Here is a 19,775-nt window from a genome sequence, read left to right on the forward strand (position 1 = left end):
TCACATAAAGTATGTGTGTTAATTTTGACGCCACTAGCTCCGCATGCTGTCATGCAATTTCTTTACCTCTCAGAAATGATTATGACATAAAAGTGAGTACGTGACGAGTGTGACGTTAGGAAAACATTAGGCAGCATGGAGAGATTCTGTATGGGACCACCCAACCCAAACGAGTACTGTGTGACTTGCTATCCGGCAGGTATTCACCGAGGTAGCCGGCTAGCTAAGTCGGTAGAGCGTCAGACTCTTAATCCTAGGGTCGTGGGTTCGAGCCACACGCTGGGCGGAACGGAATTTTGTTCCGCTGCAGATGTAAATTACCGTTTTTCTGATTAAGGAGATGTAATGGAAATAGCAACTTTAAACTTTGCCTACGTCTCTGTCAGTCACAAGGAAACTGTATTTGAATGTGAAGGTGATTTTGTAGACATGTGTGGAAGACATGTTCTGAAATGCAAGTGTTGTTGTTTGGAGAGCACATCGGTTACGTGTCAGATGTGTAGCCAAGCAGTAATGGGTCGCCATAGCTGCAAATATTAGCCGGTAATATGAAGTGTTGTCAGCTGAAGTCTGATGATGCAGACGACCGTAAGGACGAAGTACCCAAGAGTACCGCTAGGCCGCGCCTCTTTAGCTCAGTGGTAGAGCACTGCTCTAATAAACCAGGCATCGGACGTTCCATCCACACAGGAGAAAGATGAATTTTGGAAATCAGTTGCGCGTCGTGGCCGTATAGCAAACAGTATCTGTGATAACGAACAATTAGCGACAGGCGTTTTTTTTAAGAATTACTCTCAGATGTGATTAAGGCGAATGGCGCAGATAAAGCATTTGCCAAAGCGGTACAGCATAAAGTGGGACGAGGCAGTCTGAATTACTTTTTATAGATGTATTTCTCACATATCTCAGAGCCTCTGGCGGTCGTCGTCGTCGTCGCCGCCGCTTCTGCAGAAGTAGCAAATGGCCATCGTAGCAAATGCGGCGAGGGACGCCCTGCCTTCGATTCCGAATGCACAAAGTTTGTGGTCTTGTTTCTCAGTCTATATTTGGTCTGTCTCGTAAGAGGTTGAATGTAACGAATGGGTGGGAAAGAGCAAGGGGCAGCGGCTTTGTAAAACGAAAACACAAATCCTCAGGGGTGTGAGCGTTTCGAGATGAGTCGTATACATGATATAGTTGGTCGACAGTGACCATGTGGCCTAATGGATAAGGCGTCGGACTTCGGAGCTGATGATTACAGGTTCGAATGTTGTCACGCTCGTTTTTTTCCAGTTCTGAAAAAGAAACATACCGTTTTAATGTAGCAATTGAGCAGTACGAAACCGTCTGAATGTTGCTGTTGACCATTTTTTGCTTCGAAATGCTCTTGAGCTTGAAACACACACAACAAGACCGGTGTTAACTAGCGAAATGGTCCTCAGAGTGCCGACACCGCGAGTTTTGACTGGCACTTGCACATCTAAAACAACGTCGGAAAGTAACTCGTTCGGCTTTTGAGTCACATAAAGTATGTGTGTTAATTTTGACGCCACTAGCTCCGCATGCTGTCATGCAATTTCTTTACCTCTCAGAAATGATTATGACATAAAAGTGAGTACGTGACGAGTGTGACGTTAGGAAAACATTAGGCAGCATGGAGAGATTCTGTATGGGACCACCCAACCCAAACGAGTACTGTGTGACTTGCTATCCGGCAGGTATTCACCGAGGTAGCCGGCTAGCTAAGTCGGTAGAGCGTCAGACTCTTAATCCTAGGGTCGTGGGTTCGAGCCACACGCTGGGCGGAACGGAATTTTGTTCCGCTGCAGATGTAAATTACCGTTTTTCTTATTAAGGAGATGTAATGGAAATAGCAACTTTAAACTTTGCCTACGTCTCTGTCAGTCACAAGGAAACTGTATTTTTATGTGAAGGTGATTTTGTAGACATGTGTGGAAGACATGTTCTGAAATGCAAGTGTTGTTGTTTGGAGAGCACATCGGTTACGTGTCAGATGTGTAGCCAAGCAGTAATGGGTCGCCATAGCTGCAAATATTAGCCGGTAATATGAAGTGTTGTCAGCTGAAGTCTGATGATGCAGACGACCGTAAGGACGAAGTACCCAAGAGTACCGCTAGGCCGCGCCTCTTTAGCTCAGTGGTAGAGCACTGCTCTAATAAACCAGGCATCGGACGTTCCATCCACACAGGAGAAAGATGAATTTTGGAAATCAGTTGCGCGTCGTGGCCGTATAGCAAACAGTATCTGTGATGACGAACAATTAGCGACAGGCGTTTTTTTTAAGAATTACTCTCAGATGTGATTAAGGCGAATGGCGCAGATAAAGCATTTGCCAAAGCGGTACAGCATAAAGTGGGACGAGGCAGTCTGAATTACATTTTATAGATGTATTTCTCACATATCTCAGAGCCTCTCGCGGTCGTCGTCGTCGTCGACGTCGCCGCCGCCGCTTCTGCAGAAGTAGCAAATGGCCATCGTAGCAAATGCGGCGAGGGACGCCCTGCCTTCGATTCCGAATGCACAAAGTGTGTGGTCTTGTTTCTCAGTCTATATTTGGTCTGTCTCGTAAGAGGTTGAATGTAACGAATGGGTGGGAAAGAGCAAGGGGCAGCGGCTTTGTAAAACGAAAACACAAATCCTCAGGGGTGTGAGCGTTTCGAGATGAGTCGTATACATGATATGGTTGGTCGTCAGTGACCATGTGGCCTAATGGATAAGGCGTCGGACTTCGGAGCTGATGATTACACGTTCGAATGTTGTCACGCTCGTTTTTTTCCAGTTCTGAAAAAGAAACATACCGTTTTAATGTAGCAATTGAGCAGTACGAAACCGTCTGAATGTTGCTGTTGACCATTTTTTGCTTCGAAATGCTCTTGAGCTTGAAACACACACAACAAGACCGGTGTTAACTAGCGAAATGGTCGGCAGAGTTCCGACACCGCGAGTTTTGACTGGCACTTGCACATCTAAAACAACGTCGGAAAGTAACTCGTTCGGCTTTTGAGTCACATAAAGTATGTGTGTTAATTTTGACGCCACTAGCTCTGCATGCTGTCATGCAATTTCTTTACCTCTCAGAAATGATTATGACATAAAAGTGAAGTACGTGACGAGTGTGACGTTAGGAAAACATTAGGCAGCATGGAGAGATTCTGTATGGGACCACCCAACCCAAACGAGTACTGTGTGACGTGCTATCTGGCAGGTATTCACCAAGGTAGCCGGCTAGCCCAGTCGGTAGAGTGTCAGACTCTTAATGCTAGGGTCGTGGGTTCGAGCCACACCCTGGGCAGAACGGAATTTTGTTCCGCTGCAGATGTAAATTACCGTTTTTCTGATTAAGGAGACGTAATGGAAATAGCAACTTTAAACATTGCCTACGTCTCTGTCAGTCACAAGGAAACTGTATTAGAATGAGAAGGTGATTTTGTAGACATGTGTGGAAGACATGTTCTGAAATGCAAGTGTTGTTGTTTGGAGAGCACATCGGTTACGTGTCAGATGTGTAGCCAAGCAGTAATGGGTCGCCATAGCTGCAAATATTAGCTGGTAATATGAAGTGTTGTCAGCTGAAGTCTGATGATGCAGACGACCGTAAGGACGAAGTACCCAAGAGTACCGCTAGGCCGCGCCTCTTTAGCTCAGTGCTAGAGCACTGCTCTAATAAACCAAGCATCGGACGTTCCATCCACACAGGAGAAAGATGAATTTTGGAAATCAGTTGCGCGTCGTGGCCGTATAGCAAACAGTATCTGTGATGACGAACAATTAGCGACAGGCGTTTTTTTTAAGAATTACTCTCAGATGTGATTAAGGCGAATGGCGCAGATAAAGCATTTGCCAAAGCGGTACAGCATAAAGTGGGACGAGGCAGTCTGAATTACATTTTATAGATGTATTTCTCACATATCTCAGAGCCTCTCGCGGTCGTCGTCGTCGTCGTAGTCGCCGCCGCCGCTTTTGCAGAACTAGCAAATGGCCATCGTAGCAAATGCGGCGAGGGACGCCCTGCCTTCGATTCCGAATGCACAAAGTGTGTGGTCTTGTTTCTCAGTCTATATTTGGTCGGTCTCGTAAGAGGTTGAATGTAACGAATGGGTGGGAAAGAGCAAGGGGCAGCGGCTTTGTAAAACGAAAACACAAATCCTCAGGGGTGTGAGCGTTTCGAGATGAGTCGTATACATGATATAGTTGGTCGACAGTGACCATGTGGCCTAATGGATAAGGCGTCGGACTTCGGAGCTGATGATTACAGGTTCGAATGTTGTCACGCTCGTTTCTTTCCAGTTCTGAAAAAGAAACATACCGTTTTAATGTAGCAATTGAGCAGTACGAAACCGTCTGAATGTTGCTGTTGACCATTTTTTGCTTCGAAATGCTCTTGAGCTTGAAACACACACAACAAGACCGGTGTTAACTAGCGAAATGGTCCTCAGAGTGCCGACACCGCGAGTTTTGACTGGCACTTGCACATCTAAAACAACGTCGGAAAGTAACTCGTTCGGCTTTTGAGTCACATAAAGTATGTGTGTTAATTTTGACGCCACTAGCTCTGCATGCTGTCATGCAATTTCTTTACCTCTCAGAAATGATTATGACATAAAAGTGAGTACGTGACGAGTGTGACGTTAGGAAAACATTAGGCAGCATGGAGAGATTCTGTATGGGACCACCCAACCGAAACGAGTACTGTGTGACGTGCTATCCGGCAGGTATTCACCGAGGTAGCCGGCTAGCTAAGTCGGTAGAGCGTCAGACTCTTAATCCTAGGGTCGTGGGTTCGAGCCACACGCTGGGCGGAACGGAATTTTGTTCCGCTGCAGATGTAAATTACCGTTTTTCTGATTAAGGAGATGTAATGGAAATAGCAACTTTAAACTTTGCCTACGTCTCTGTCAGTCACAAGGAAACTGTATTTGAATGTGAAGGTGATTTTGTAGACATGTGTGGAAGACATGTTCTGAAATGCAAGTGTTGTTGTTTGGAGAGCACATCGGTTACGTGTCAGATGTGTAGCCAAGCAGTAATGGGTCGCCATAGCTGCAAATATTAGCCGGTAATATGAAGTGTTGTCAGCTGAAGTCTGATGATGCAGACGACCGTAAGGACGAAGTACCCAAGAGTACCGCTAGGCCGCGCCTCTTTAGCTCAGTGGTAGAGCACTGCTCTAATAAACCAGGCATCGGACGTTCCATCCACACAGGAGAAACATGAATTTTGGAAATCAGTTGCGCGTCGTGGCCGTATAGCAAACAGTATCTGTGATGACGAACAATTAGCGACAGGCGTTTTTTTTAAGAATTACTCTCAGATGTGATTAAGGCGAATGGCGCAGATAAAGCATTTGCCAAAGCGGTACAGCATAAAGTGGGACGAGGCAGTCTGAATCACATTTTAAAGATGTATTTCTCACATATCTCAGAGCCTCTCGCGGTCGTCGTCGTCGTCGACGTCGCCGCCGCCGCTTCTGCAGAACTAGCAAATGGCCATCGTAGCAAATGCGGCGAGGGACGCCCTGCCTTCGATTCCGAATGCACAAAGTGTGTGGTCTTGTTTCTCAGTCTATATTTGGTCGGTCTCGTAAGAGGTTGAATGTAACGAATGGGTGGGAAAGAGCAAGGGGCAGCGGCTTTGTAAAACGAAAACACAAATCCTCAGGGGTGTGAGCGTTTCGAGATGAGTCGTATACATGATATAGTTGGTCGTCAGTGACCATGTGGCCTAATGGATAAGGCGTCGGACTTCGGAGCTGCTGATTACAGGTTCGAATGTTGTAACGCTCGTTTTTTTCCAGTTCTGAAAAAGAAACATACCGTTTTAATGTAGCAATTGAGCAGTAAGAAACCGTCTGAATGTTGCTGTTGACCATTTTTTGCTTGGAAATGCTCTTGAGCTTGAAACACACACAACAAGGCCGGTGTTAACTAGCGAAATGGTCGGCAGAGTGCCGACACCGCGAGTTTTGACTGGCACTTGCACATCTAAAACAACGTCGGAAAGTAACTCGTTCGGCTTTTGAGTCACATAAAGTATGTGTGTTAATTTTGACGCCACTAGCTCTGCATGCTGTCATGCAATTTCTTTACCTCTCAGAAATGATTATGACATAAAAGTGAAGTACGTGACGAGTGTGACGTTAGGAAAACATTAGGCAGCATGGAGAGATTCTGTATGGGACCACCCAACCCAAACGAGTACTGTGTGACGTGCTATCCGGCAGGTATTCACCGAGGTAGCCGGCTAGCTCAGTCGGTAAAGCGTCAGACTCTTAATCCTAGGGTCTTGGGTTCGAGCCACACGCTGGGCGGAACGGAATTTTGTTCCGCTGCAGATGTAAATTACCGTTTTTCTGATTAGGGAGATGTAATGGAAATAGCAACTTTAAACTTTGCCTACGTCTCTGTCAGTCACAAGGAAACAGTATTTGAATGTGAAGGTGATTTTGTAGACATGTGTGGAAGACATGTTCTGAAATGCAAGTGTTGTTGTTTGGAGAGCACATCGGTTACGTGTCAGATGTGTAGCCAAGCAGTAATGGGTCGCCATAGCTGCAAATATTAGCCGGTAATATGAAGTGTTGTCAGCTGAAGTCTGATGATGCAGACGACCGTAAGGACGAAGTACCCAAGAGTACCGCTAGGCCACGCCTCTTTAGCTCAGTGGTAGAGCACTGCTCTAATAAACCAGGCATCGGACGTTCCATCCACACAGGAGAAAAATGAATTTTGGAAATCAGTTGCGCGTCGTGGCCTTATAGCAAACAGTATCAGTTATGACGAACAATTAGCGACAGACGTTTTTTTTAAGAATTACTCTCAGATGTGATTAAGGCGAATGGCGCAGATAAAGCATTTGCCAAAGCGGTACAGCATTAAGTGGGACGAGGCAGTCTGAATTGTATTTTATAGATGTATTTCTCACATATCTCAGAGCCTCTCGCGGTCGTCGTCGTCGTCGTCTTCGTCGTCGCCGCCGCCGCTTCTGCAGAAGTAGCAAATGGCCATCGTAGCAAATGTGGCGAGGGACGCCCTGCCTTCGATTCCGAATGCACAAAGTGTGTGGTCTTGTTTCTCAGTCTATATTTGGTCGGTCTCGTAAGAGGTTGAATGTAACGAATGGGTGGGAAAGAGCAAGGGGCAGCGGCTTTGTAAAACGAAAACACAAATCCTCAGGGGTGTGAGCGTTTCGAGATGAGTCGTATACATGATATAGTTGGTCGTCAGTGACCATGTGGCCTAATGGATAAGGCGTCGGACTTCGGATCTGATGATTACAGGTTCGAATATTGTCACGCTCGTTTTTTTCCAGTTCTGAAAAAGAAAATACCATTTTAATGTAGCAATTGAGCAGTACGAAACCGTCTGAATGTTGCTGTTGACCATTTTTTGCTTGGAAATGCTCTTGAGCTTGAAACACACACAACAAGACCGGTGTTAACTAGCGAAATGGACCTCAGAGTGCCGACACCGCGAGTTTTGACTGGCACTTGCACATCTAAAACAACGTCGGAAAGTTACTCGTTCGGCTTTTGAGTCACATAAAGTATGTGTGTTAATTTTGACGCCACTAGCTCTGCATGCTGTCATGCAATTTCTTTACCTCTCAGAAATGATTATGACATAAAAGTGAAGTACGTGACGAGTGTGACGTTAGGAAAACATTAGGCAGCATGGAGAGATTCTGTATGGGACCACCCAACCCAAACGAGTACTGTGTGACGTGCAATCCGGCAGGTATTCAACGAGGTAGCCGGCTAGCTCAGTCGGTAGAGCGTCAGACTCTTAATCCTATGGTCGTGGGTTCGAGCCACACGCTGGGCGGAACGGAACTTTGTTTCGCTGCAGATGTAAATTACCGTTTTTCTGATTAAGGAGATGTAATGGAAATAGCAACTTTAAACTTTGCCTACGTCTCTGTCAGTCACAAGGAAACTGTATTTGAATGTGAAGGTGATTTTGTAGACATGTGTGGAAGACATGTTCTGAAATGCAAGTGTTGTTGTTTGGAGAGCACATCGGTTACGTGTCAGATGTGTAGCCAAGCAGTAATGGGTCGCCATAGCTGCAAATATTAGCCGGTAATATGAAGTGTTGTCAGCTGAAGTCTGATGATGCAGACGACCGTAAGGACGAAGTACCCAAGAGTACCGCTAGGCCGCGCCTCTTTAGCTCAGTGGTAGAGCACTGCTCTAATAAACCAGGCATCGGACGTTCCATCCACCCAGGAGAAAGATGAATTTTCCCAAAAAAAAAAAAAAAAAATATGGATAAGGCGTCGGACTTCGGTTCTGATGATTACAGGTTCGAATGTTGTCACGCTCGATTTTTTCCAGTTCTGAAAAAGAAACATACCGTTTTAATGTAGCAATTGAGCAGTACTAAAACCGTCTGAATGTTGCTGTTGACCATTTTTTGCTTGGAAATGCTCTTGAGCTTGAAACACACACAACAAGACCGGTGTTAACTAGCGAAATGGTCGGCAGAGTGCCGACACCGCGAGTTTTGACTGGCACTTGCACATCTAAAACAACGTCGGAAAGTAACTCGTTCGGCTTTTGAGTCACATAAAGTATGTGTGTTAATTTTGACGCCACTAGCTCTGCATGCTGTCATGCAATATCTTTACCTCTCAGAAATGATTATGACATAAAAGTGAAGTACGTGACGAGTGTGACGTTAGGAAAACATTAGGCAGCATGGAGAGATTCTGTATGGGACCACCCAACCCAAACGAGTACTGTGTGACGTGCTATCAGGCAGGTATTCACCGAGGTAGCCGGCTAGCTCAGTCGGTAGAGCGTCAGACTCTTATTCTTAGGGTCGTGGGTTCGAGCCACACGCTGGGCGGAACGGAATTTTGTTCCGCTGCAGATGTAAATTACCGTTTTTCTGATTAACGAGATGTAATGGAAATAGCAACTTTAAACTTTGCCTACGTCTCTGTCAGTCACAAGGAAACTGTATTTGAATGTGAAGGTGATTTTGTAGACATGTGTGGAAGACATGTTCTGAAATGCAAGTGTTGTTGTTTGGAGAGCACATCGGTTACGTGTCAGATGTGTAGCCAAGCAGTAATGGGTCGCCATAGCTGCAAATATTAGCCGGTAATATGAAGTGTTGTCAGCTGAAGTCTGATGATGCAGACGACCGTAAGGACGAAGTACCAAAGAGTACCGCTAGGCCGCGCCTCTTTAGCTCAGTGGTAGAGCACTGCTCTAATAAACCAGGCATCGGACGTTCCATCCACACAGGAGATAGATGAATTTTGGAAATCAGTTGCGCGTCGTGGCCGTATAGCAAACAGTATCTGTGATGACGAACAATTAGCGACAGGCGTTTTTTTTAAGAATTACTCTCAGATGTGATTAAGGCGAATGGCGCAGATAAAGCATTTGAAAAAGCGGTACAGCATAAGATGGGACGAGGCAGTCTGAATTACATTTTATAGATGTATTTCTCACATATGTCAGAGCCTTTCGCGGTCGTCGTCGTCGTCGTCGTCGTCGTCGTCGTCGTCGCCGTCGCCGCCGCCGCTTCTGCAGAACTAGCAAATGGCCATCGTAGCAAATGCGGCGAGGGACGCCCTGCCTTCGATTCCGAATGCACAAAGTGTGTGGTCTTGTTTCTCAGTCTATATTTGGTCGGACTCGTAAGAGGTTGAATGTAACGAATGGGTGTGAAAGAGCAAGGGGCAGCGGCTGTGTAAAACGAAAACACAAATCCTCAGGGGTGTGAGCGTTTCGAGATGAGTCGTATACATGATATGGTTGGTCGTCGGTGACCATGTGGCCTAATGGATAAGGCGTCGGACTTCGGATCTGATGATTACAGGTTCAAATGTTGTCACGCTCGTTTTTTTCCAGTTCTGAAAAAGAAACATACCGTTTTAATGTAGCAATTGAGCAGTACGAAACCGTCTGAATGTTGCTGTTGACCATTTTTTGCTTGGAAATGCTCTTGAGCTTGAAACACACACAACAAGACCGATGTTAACTAGCGAAATGGTCGGCAGAGTGCCGACACCGCGAGTTTTGACTGGCACTTGCACATCTAAAACAACGTCGGAAAGTAACTCGTTCGGATTTTGAGTCACATAAAGTATGTGTGTTAATTTTGACGCCACTAGCTCTGCATGCTGTCATGCAATTTCTTTACCTCTCAGAAATGATTATGACATAAAAGTGAAGTACGTGACGAGTGTGACGTTAGGAAAACATTAGGCTGCATGGAGAGATTCTGTATGGGACCACCCAACCGAAACGAGTACTGTGTGACGTGCTATCCGGCAGGTATTCACCGAGGTAGCCGGCTAGCTCAGTCGGTAGAGCGTCAGACTCTTAATCCTAGGGTGTTGGGTTCGAGCCACACGCTGGGCGGAGCGGAATTTTGTTCCGCTGCAGATGTAAATTACCGTTTTTCTGATTAAGGAGATGTAATGGAAATAGCAACTTTAAACTTTGCCTACGTCTCTGTCAGTCACAAGGAAACTGTATTTTTATGTGAAGGTGATTTTGTAGACATGTGTGGAAGACATGTTCTGAAATGCAAGTGTTGTTGTTTGGAGAGCACATCGGTTACGTGTCAGATGTGTAGCCAAGCAGTAATGGGTCGCCATAGCTGCAAATATAAGCCGGTAATATGAAGTGTTGTCAGCTGAAGTCTGATGATGCAGACGACCGTAAGGACGAAGTACCCAAGAGTACCGCTAGGCCGCGCCTCTTTAGCTCAGTGGTAGAGCACTGCTCTCATAATCCAGGCATCGGACGTTCCATCCACACAGGAGAAAGATGAATTTTGGAAATCAGTTGCGCGTCGTGGCCGTATAGCAAACAGTATTTGTGATGACGAACAATTAGCGACAGGCGTTTTTTTTAAGAATTACTCTCAGATGTGATTAAGGCGAATGGCGCAGATAAAGCATTTGCCAAAGCGGTACAGCATAAAGTGGGACGAAGCAGTCTGAATTACATTTTATAGATGTATTTCTCACATATCTCAGAGCCTCTCGCGGTCGTCGTCGTCGTCGTCGTCGTCGCCGCCGCCGCTTCTGCATAAGTAGCAAATGGCCATCGTAGCAAATGCGGCGATTGACGCCCTGCCTTCGATTCCGAATGCACAAGGTGTGTGGTCTTGTTTCTCAGTCTATATTTGGTCGGTCTCGTAAGAGGTTGAATGTAACGAATGGGTGGGAAAGAGCAAGGGGCAGCGGCTGTGTAAAACGAAAACACAAATCCTCAGGGGTGTGAGCGTTTCGAGATGAGTCGTATACATGATACGGTTGGTCGTCAGTGACCATGTGGCCTAATGGATAAGGCGTCGGACTTCGGATCTGATGATTACAGGTTCAAATGTTGTCACGCTCGTTTTTTTCCAGTTCTGAAAAAGAAACATACCGTTTTAATGTAGCAATTGAGCAGTACGAAACCGTCTGAATGTTGCTGTTGACCATTTTTTGCTTCGAAATGCTCTTGAGCTTGAAACACACACAACAAGACCGATGTTAACTAGCGAAATGGTCGGCAGAGTGCCGACACCGCGAGTTTTGACTGGCACTTGCACATCTAAAACAACGTCGGAAAGTAACTCGTTCGGCTTTTGAGTCACATAAAGTATGTGTGTTAATTTTGACGCCACTAGCTCTGCATGCTGTCATGCAATTTCTTTACCTCTCAGAAATGATTATGACATAAAAGTGAAGTACGTGACGAGTGTGACGTTAGGAAAACATTAGGCTGCATGGAGAGATTCTGTATGGGACCACCCAACCGAAACGAGTACTGTGTGACGTGCTATCCGGCAGGTATTCACCGAGGTAGCCGGCTAGCTCAGTCGGTAGAGCATCAGACTCTTAATCCTAGGGTCTTGGGTTCGAGCCACACGCTGGGCGGAGCGGAATTTTGTTCCGCTGCAGATGTAAATTACCGTTTTTCTTATTAAGGAGATGTAATGGAAATAGCAACTTTAAACTTTGCCTACGTCTCTGTCAGTCACAAGGAAACTGTATTTTTATGTGAAGGTGATTTTGTAGACATGTGTGGAAGACATGTTCTGAAATGCAAGTGTTGTTGTTTGGAGAGCACATCGGTTACGTGTCAGATGTGTAGCCAAGCAGTAATGGGTCGCCATAGCTGCAAATATTAGCCGGTAATATGAAGTGTTGTCAGCTGAAGTCTGATGATGCAGACGACCGTAAATACGAAGTACCCAAGAGTACCGCTAGGCCGCGCCTCTTTAGCTCAGTTGTAGAGCACTGCTTTAATAAACCAGGCATCGGAAGTTCCATCCTCACAGGAGAAAGATGAATTTAGGAAATCAGTTGCGCGTCGTGGCCGTATAGCAAACAGTATCTGTGATGACGAACAATTAGCGACAGGCGTTTTTTTTAAGAATTACTCTCAGATGTGATTAAGGCGAATGGCGCAGATAAAGCATTTGCCAAAGCGGTACAGCATAATGTGGGACGAGGCAGTCTGAATTACATTTTATAGATGTATTTCTCACATATCTCAGAGCCTCTCGCGGTCGTCGTCGTCGTCGTCGTCGTCGTCGCCGCTTCTGCAGAAGTAGCAAATGGCCATCGTAGCAAACGTTCGAGGGACGCCCTGCCTTTGATTCCGAATGCACAAAGTGTGTGGTCTTGTTTCTCAGTCTATATTTGGTCGGTCTCGTAAGAGGTTGAATGTAACGAATGGGTGGGGAAGAGTAAGGGGCAGCTGCTTTGTAAAACGAAAACACAAATCCTCAGGGGTGTGGGCGTTTCGAGATGAGTCGTATACATGATATAGTTGGTCGTCAGTGACCATGTGGCCTAATGGATAAGGCGTCGGGCTTCGGATCTGATGCTTACAGGTTCGAATGTTGTCACGCTCGTTTTTTTCCAGTTCTGAAAAAGAAACATACCGTTTTAATGTAGCAATTGAGCAGTACGAAACCGTCTGAATGTTGCTGTTGACCATTTTTTGCTTCGAAATGCTCTTGAGCTTGAAACACACACAACAAGACCGGTGTTAACTAGCGAAATGGTCGGCAGAGTGCCGACACCGCGAGTTTTGACTGGCACTTGCACATCTAAAACAACGTCGGAGAGTAACTCGTTCGGCTTTTGAGTCAGATAAAGTATGTGTGTTAATTTTGACGCCACTAGCTCTGCATGCTGTCATGCAATTTCTTTACCTCTCAGAAATGATTATGACATAAAAGTGAAGTACGTGACGAGTGTGACGTTAGGAAAACATTAGGCTGCATGGAGAGATTCTGTATGGGACCACCCAACCCAAACGAGTACTGTGTGACGTGCTATCCGGCAGGTATTCACCGAGGTAGCCGGCTAGCTCAGTCGGTAGAGCGTAAGACTCTTAATCCTAGGGTCTTGGGTTCGAGCCGCACGCTGGGCGGAGCGGAATTTTGTTCCGCTGCAGATGTAATTACCGTTTTTCTGATTAAGGAGATGTAATGGAAATAGCAACTTTAAACTTTGCCTACGTCTCTGTCAGTCACAAGGAAACTGTATTTGAATGTGAAGGTGATTTTGTAGACATGTGTGGAAGACATGTTCTGAAATGCAAGTGTTGTTGTTTGGAGAGCACATCGGTTACGTGTCAGATGTGTAGCCAAGCAGTAATGGGTCGCCATAGCTGCAAATATTAGCCGGTAATATGAAGTGTTGTCAGCTGAAGTCTGATGATGCAGACGACCGTAAGGACGAAGTACCCAAGAGTACCGCTAGGCCGCGCCTCTTTAGCTCAGTGGTAGAGCACTGCTCTAATAAACCAGGCATCGGAAGTTCCATCCTCACAGGAGAAAGATGAATTTTGGAAATCAGTTGCGCGTCGTGGCCGTATAGCAAACAGTATCTGTGATGACGAACAATTAGCGACAGGCGTTTTTTTTAAGAATTACTCTCAGATGTGATTAAGGCGAATGGCGCAGATAAAGCATTTGCCAAAGCGGTACAGCATAAAGTGGGACGAGGCCGTCTGAATTACATTTTATAGATGTATTTCTCACATATCTCAGAGCCTCTCGCGGTCGTCGTCGTCGTCGTCGTCGTCGTCGTCGTCGCCGCCGCCGCCGCCGCCGCCGCCGCCGCTTCTGCATAAGTAGCAAATGGCCATCGTAGCAAATGCGGCGACTGACGCCCTGCCTTCGATTCCGAATGCACAAGGTGTGTGGTCTTGTTTCTCAGTCTATATTTGGTCGGTCTCGTAAGAGGTTGAATGTAACGAATGGGTGGGAAAGAGCAAGGGGCAGCGGCTGTGTAAAACGAAAACACAAATCCTCAGGGGTGTGAGCGTTTCGAGATGAGTCGTATACATGATATGGTTGGTCGTCAGTGACCATGTGGCCTAATGGATAAGGCGTCGGACTTCGGATCTGATGATTACAGGTTCAAATGTTGTCACGCTCGTTTTTTTCCAGTTCTGAAAAAGAAACATACCGTTTTAATGTAGCAATTGAGCAGTACGAAACCGTCTGAATGTTGCTGTTGACCATTTTTTGCTTGGAAATGCTCTTGAGCTTGGAACACACACAACAAGACCGATGTTAACTAGCGAAATGGTCGGCAGAGTGCCGACACCGCGAGTTTTGACTGGCACTTGCACATCTAAAACAACGTCGGAAAGTAACTCGTTCGGCTTTTGAGTCACATAAAGTATGTGTGTTAATTTTGACGCCACTAGCTCTGCATGCTGTCATGCAATTTCTTTACCTCTCAGAAATGATTATGACATAAAAGTGAAGTACGTGACGAGTGTGACGTTAGGAAAACATTAGGCTGCATGGAGAGAATCTGTATGGGACCACCCAACCCAAACGAGTACTGTGTGACGTGCTATCCGGCAGGTATTCACCGAGGTAGCCGGCTAGCTCAGTCGGTAGAGCGTCAGACTCTTAATCCTAGGGTGTTGGGTTCGAGCCACACGCTGGGCGGAGCGGAATTTTGTTCCGCTGCAGATGTAAATTACCGTTTTTCTGATTAAGGAGATGTAATGGAAATAGCAACTTTAAACTTTGCCTACGTCTCTGTCAGTCACAAGGAAACTGTATTTTTATGTGAAGGTGATTTTGTAGACATGTGTGGAAGACATGTTCTGAAATGCAAGTGTTGTTGTTTGGAGAGCACATCGGTTACGTGTCAGATGTGTAGCCAAGCAGTAATGGGTCGCCATAGCTGCAAATATTAGCCGGTAATATGAAGTGTTGTCAGCTGAAGTCTGATGATGCAGACGACCGTAAATACGAAGTACCTAAGAGTACCGCTAGGCCGCGCCTCTTTAGCTCAGTTGTAGAGCACTGCTTTAATAAACCAGGCATCGGAAGTTCCATCCTCACAGGAGAAAGATGAATTTAGGAAATCAGTTGCGCGTCGTGGCCGTATAGCAAACAGTATCTGTGATGACGAACAATTAGCGACAGGCGTTTTTTTTAAGAATTACTCTCAGATGTGATTAAGGCGAATGGCGCAGATAAAGCATTTGCCAAAGCGGTACAGCATAAAGTGGGACGAGGCAGTCTCAATTACATTTTATAGATGTATTTCTCACATATCTCAGAGCCTCTCGCGGTCGTCGTCGTCGTCGTCGTCGTCGTCGTCGCCGCCGCTTCTGCAGAAGTAGCAAATGGCCATCGTAGCAAATGCGGCGAGGGACGCCCGGCCTTCGATTCCGAATGCACAAAGTGTGTGGTCTTGTTTCTCAGTCTATATTTGGTCTGTCTCGTAAGAGGTTGAATGTAACGAATGGGTGGGAAAGAGCAAGGGTCAGCGGCTTTGTAAAACGAAAACACAAATCCTCTGGGGTGTGAGAGTTTCGAGATGAGTCGTATACATGATATATTTGGTCGTCAGTGACCATGTGGACTAATGGATAAGGTGTCGGACTACGGATCTGATGATTACAGGTTCGATTGTTGTCACGCTCGTTTTTTTCCAGTTCTGAAAAAGAAACATACCGTTTTAATGTAGCAATTGAGCAGTACGAAACCGTCTGAATGTTGCTGTTGACCATTTTTTGCTTGGAAATGCTCTTGAGCTTGAAACACACACAACAAGACCGGTGTTAACTAGCGAAATGGTCGGCAGAGTGCCGACACCGCGAGTTTTGACTGGCACTTGCACATCTCAAACAACGTCGGAAAGTAACTCGTTCGGCTTTTGAGTCACATAAAGTATGTGTGTTAATTTTGACGCCACTAGCTCTGCATGCTGTCATGCAATTTCTTTACCTCTCAGAAATGATTATGACATAAAAGTGAAGTACGTGACGAGTGTGAGGTTAGGAAAACATTAGGCAGCATGGAGAGATTCTGTATGGGACCACCCAACCCAAACGAGTACTGTGTGACGTGCTATCCGGCAGGTATTCACCGAGGTAGCCGGCTAGCTCAGTCGGTGGTGCAGAGCAGACTGCACCACAACTGCGTGAACAGGCGAAGCAAATAGGGGGCAAAATACGTCAATCTGCATCTGAGAACTTGCAGTGCAATCAGCAGTCTTCTAACAAAGACCCTGTGTCCTTGGATAGTACCTCCGGTTCTGCCAGTTTGCCCTCCGATGACGTAGCAATTACCCGAACCGAAGATAAAAATCACCAGCAAACACCTGAATATAGTGCACCACTTAATGACGAACCGATGACAGGGCTGTCGAATCCGTGGGCAGACGATGTCGACGACACTTCAAAGGAGGACGAAATTATGGACACCACAGGAACCGTTACAGTCACCACGATGGCCACACCACGCGATGACGTCGTCTTGAATGTCATCGCCGCGACGGATACTGTCCCAGACACGGAGAAGCCGACTGATCCCTTCCCAAGTCATGAATATTTCTAGTCTGAACGGTTTTACTGACTTGTGTCCACATGTCTCTCGGGTCAGATTTCTTAATGTTTTTTCGAAATGATATGTTGCCAGAGTTTTTCCTAATTACACTCCCGTCTTGGCTAACGTAGTTCCGTTGCAGGCCTATAAGATCGCTACGCTGAACATCAATAAAATTTGTAGCCCATTTAATTTACAAAACTTAAAAGATTTCCTGTATGCAGCTGATGTGGACATTTTGTTTTTACAAGAAGTAACAAACATCGAACTTGACTTCATACAGGGGTATAATGCTATAGTCAATCCTGGAATTGAATGTGATTTGGGTACCGCATTTCTTTTCAAAGAGGGCGTCGTCATTACAGACGTAACAAAACTGCCTAACGGCAGAGGCATTGCCGGCACGCTTTATAACACCAGGATTATTAATGTCTATGCCCCATCTGGTTCTACCAATCGGTGCCAACGAGCACAGTTTTTTAAGGAGGGAATTGTTCCTTTGTTTGGTGTACACTGCACCCATACCATCCTTGGAGGCGACTTTAACAGTGTCATACATGCCAAAGACCAAACTCCGAACTACAACAAATCGCCGGACCTGGAACGTATCGTCACCGACCTCCGTTTAACTGATTCGTGGGAGCAAAAGCACGGCGCGGCACCCGGCTTTACCCACCTCACTAATCACTCAGCGAGCCGGTTGGATCGAATATATGTCTCGCCCAATCTGAAACACCGCATCCTGCAGTCTGAAGTTTGGCCAACCGTTTTTTCGGACCACGCTGCATATATATGCACATTAAATTTGGAACGACAAGGAACCTATCGATATAAAGGGCCATGGAAACTTAATGTTTCACACTTAAAAGATCCTGCCTGTCGAGAAGCCTTTCTCACCACTTGGAGAGCCTGCGAGACCAAACTCAGCTCTTACCACTCGACCTTGGATTGGTGGCTCAAATGCGCCAAACCTCAGATCCGGAGATATTTCATCAACTACTCCCGGGAGAAGAGCTTTTGGCGGAAAAGAACGATAGAATTTTACTTTCATTGTCTCCGAGAACTCTACCTGCAAGGTGCTACAGCTATTGGGAACCATGGGAGAATTAAAAAATTCCAGGCAAAAATACTGACATTAAGGCGACAACAGCTTGAAGGATACCAGATAAGGTCAAGAGCAGAGACTGTGGCGCAAAAAGAAGCCACTTCGATATATCATGTGATTCGTGAAACTAAACGAGGATTCCGCAAAATACTGACGGAGCTTAAAACTGATAATGGAACCACCTTGACAATGCACAACGACATAAAAGCAGAAATACTAACCCATTTCGACAACTTGTTTTCACATAAAGAGGTAGACGAAAAAGCACAGGACGATTTACTGACCCACCTGCAAGGACGCGTTGGTAACGCGTACGCGGAAGCTCTAATAGCGGAGGCGACCGAAGACGATGTACACTATGCTGTCTATCAAAGTGCAAAAAATAAATCCCCTGGAGCTGACGGCATACCAGCAGAATTTTATCAAGTCTTCTGGGAACATATAAAACATAGAATTACATGCATCTGTAATGAACTTCTGAACCTCAATAAGGAGATACCGAAAGATTTTCGTGAAGGTATGATAGTGTTAATCGCAAAAAAATCGGCTGGCAAGAAAATTGGAAATTTGAGACCAATCACTCTGCTGAACAGTGACTATAAAATTTTTTCGCGGCTCTTAGCCCACAGACTTAAAAATGTAATGGCCAGCGTCACCGGCCCATATCAGTCTAGCGTGGGCAAAGATAGGAAAATTCAGCAGACGCTGTCCGACTACCGCGACATAATTTCAATAGCAGAAGTATGTCGACTAAAATGTACCATCGTGTCGTTAGATTTCGATAAAGCCTTCGACAGGATCAGCCACTCCTACCTCCTGAAAACGATGGGTGCAATAGGTTTTCCGCCGAGATTCGTCGACCTCATACGACGTTTGGTAACGAATAACTCCTCCAGAATCATCATAAATGGAGAGCCTAGCCGGCCAGTCGAGATCGCATGTTCCGTCAGGCAAGGTTGTCCGTTGTCCATGGCACTTTTTGCCATGGCCATCGAACCTTTGCTCGCTACCTTGACTCAGTGGTTACAAGGATTGCAAATACGAGGAAACAAAATAATATGTAAAGCTTATGCGGACGATGTTGGGTTTCTCGTTATGAATGTAGCGGAAGTCGAGACGGCAATGCACATAATAGAAAAATATGAACGAGCGTCAGCCGCGAGGTTAAACAAAACCAAGTCCGGCATATTCAATATCGGATGTGGCATTGGCATGCGCACACACGGTCAGTTACGTGAGCTAACAGCCTTGAAGTGTCTCGGCATTGATTTCCGAAAAAATATACGTCAAACTATTGCGGCCAACTATAGACAAGTACTAACTACCATACGAGCTAGTGTACGGACACATAGTATTCGACAATGAAATGAAATTCAGAGAGTGTCTTTAGCGAACGTCTCTATTACTTCCAAAGTCAATTATGTCGCCCAGATACTGCCAATACCCGCCGGCATCGCCAAACAAATTATGTCAGCAATAGGCTATTTTGTGAGCCGTGGCCACATATTTAAAATCCAGTATGACACTCTGACGCTCGCCACTAATAATGGCGGCTTAAACTTAACGAATGTTACTAAAAAGTCGCAGGCTCTGTACATCTCCAATACATTTCAACAATGGAGACAATCCGGCAGCTGTATCGCCGCGCACTTGCTATCTGAAATAGCTCCAGATGACCTCTCTCCACCCATTAATGTGCAGCACATACCGAGCGGACTTTACCATTTACGATGGTTTTTAATAGAATATAGCTACCTACGTTCAAGAATTCCGGAAAAAGACATGACAAACGTAAAAGAAATATATGGCAAATTGATGGGAGAAAAGAAGAACAACAAAATAGAACA

The 19,775-nt window shown here is 45.7% G+C and overlaps 2 non-coding genes across 2 annotated transcripts; both read left to right on the forward strand.

Moving 5' to 3' along the window:
- Positions 1-7,747: 7,747 nt before the first annotated feature.
- Trnak-cuu (transfer RNA lysine (anticodon CUU)) lies at positions 7,748-7,820 on the forward strand. The gene has a single exon. It is a non-coding gene; the product is annotated as a tRNA-Lys (tRNA).
- A 953-nt stretch (positions 7,821-8,773) lies between these two features.
- On the forward strand, positions 8,774-8,846 carry Trnak-cuu (transfer RNA lysine (anticodon CUU)). The gene has a single exon. It is a non-coding gene; the product is annotated as a tRNA-Lys (tRNA).
- Positions 8,847-19,775: the final 10,929 nt, after the last annotated feature.

Source organism: Schistocerca gregaria, chromosome 7 (genome assembly GCF_023897955.1).
Source record: "Schistocerca gregaria isolate iqSchGreg1 chromosome 7, iqSchGreg1.2, whole genome shotgun sequence".
Lineage (NCBI taxonomy): Eukaryota > Metazoa > Arthropoda > Insecta > Orthoptera > Acrididae > Schistocerca > Schistocerca gregaria.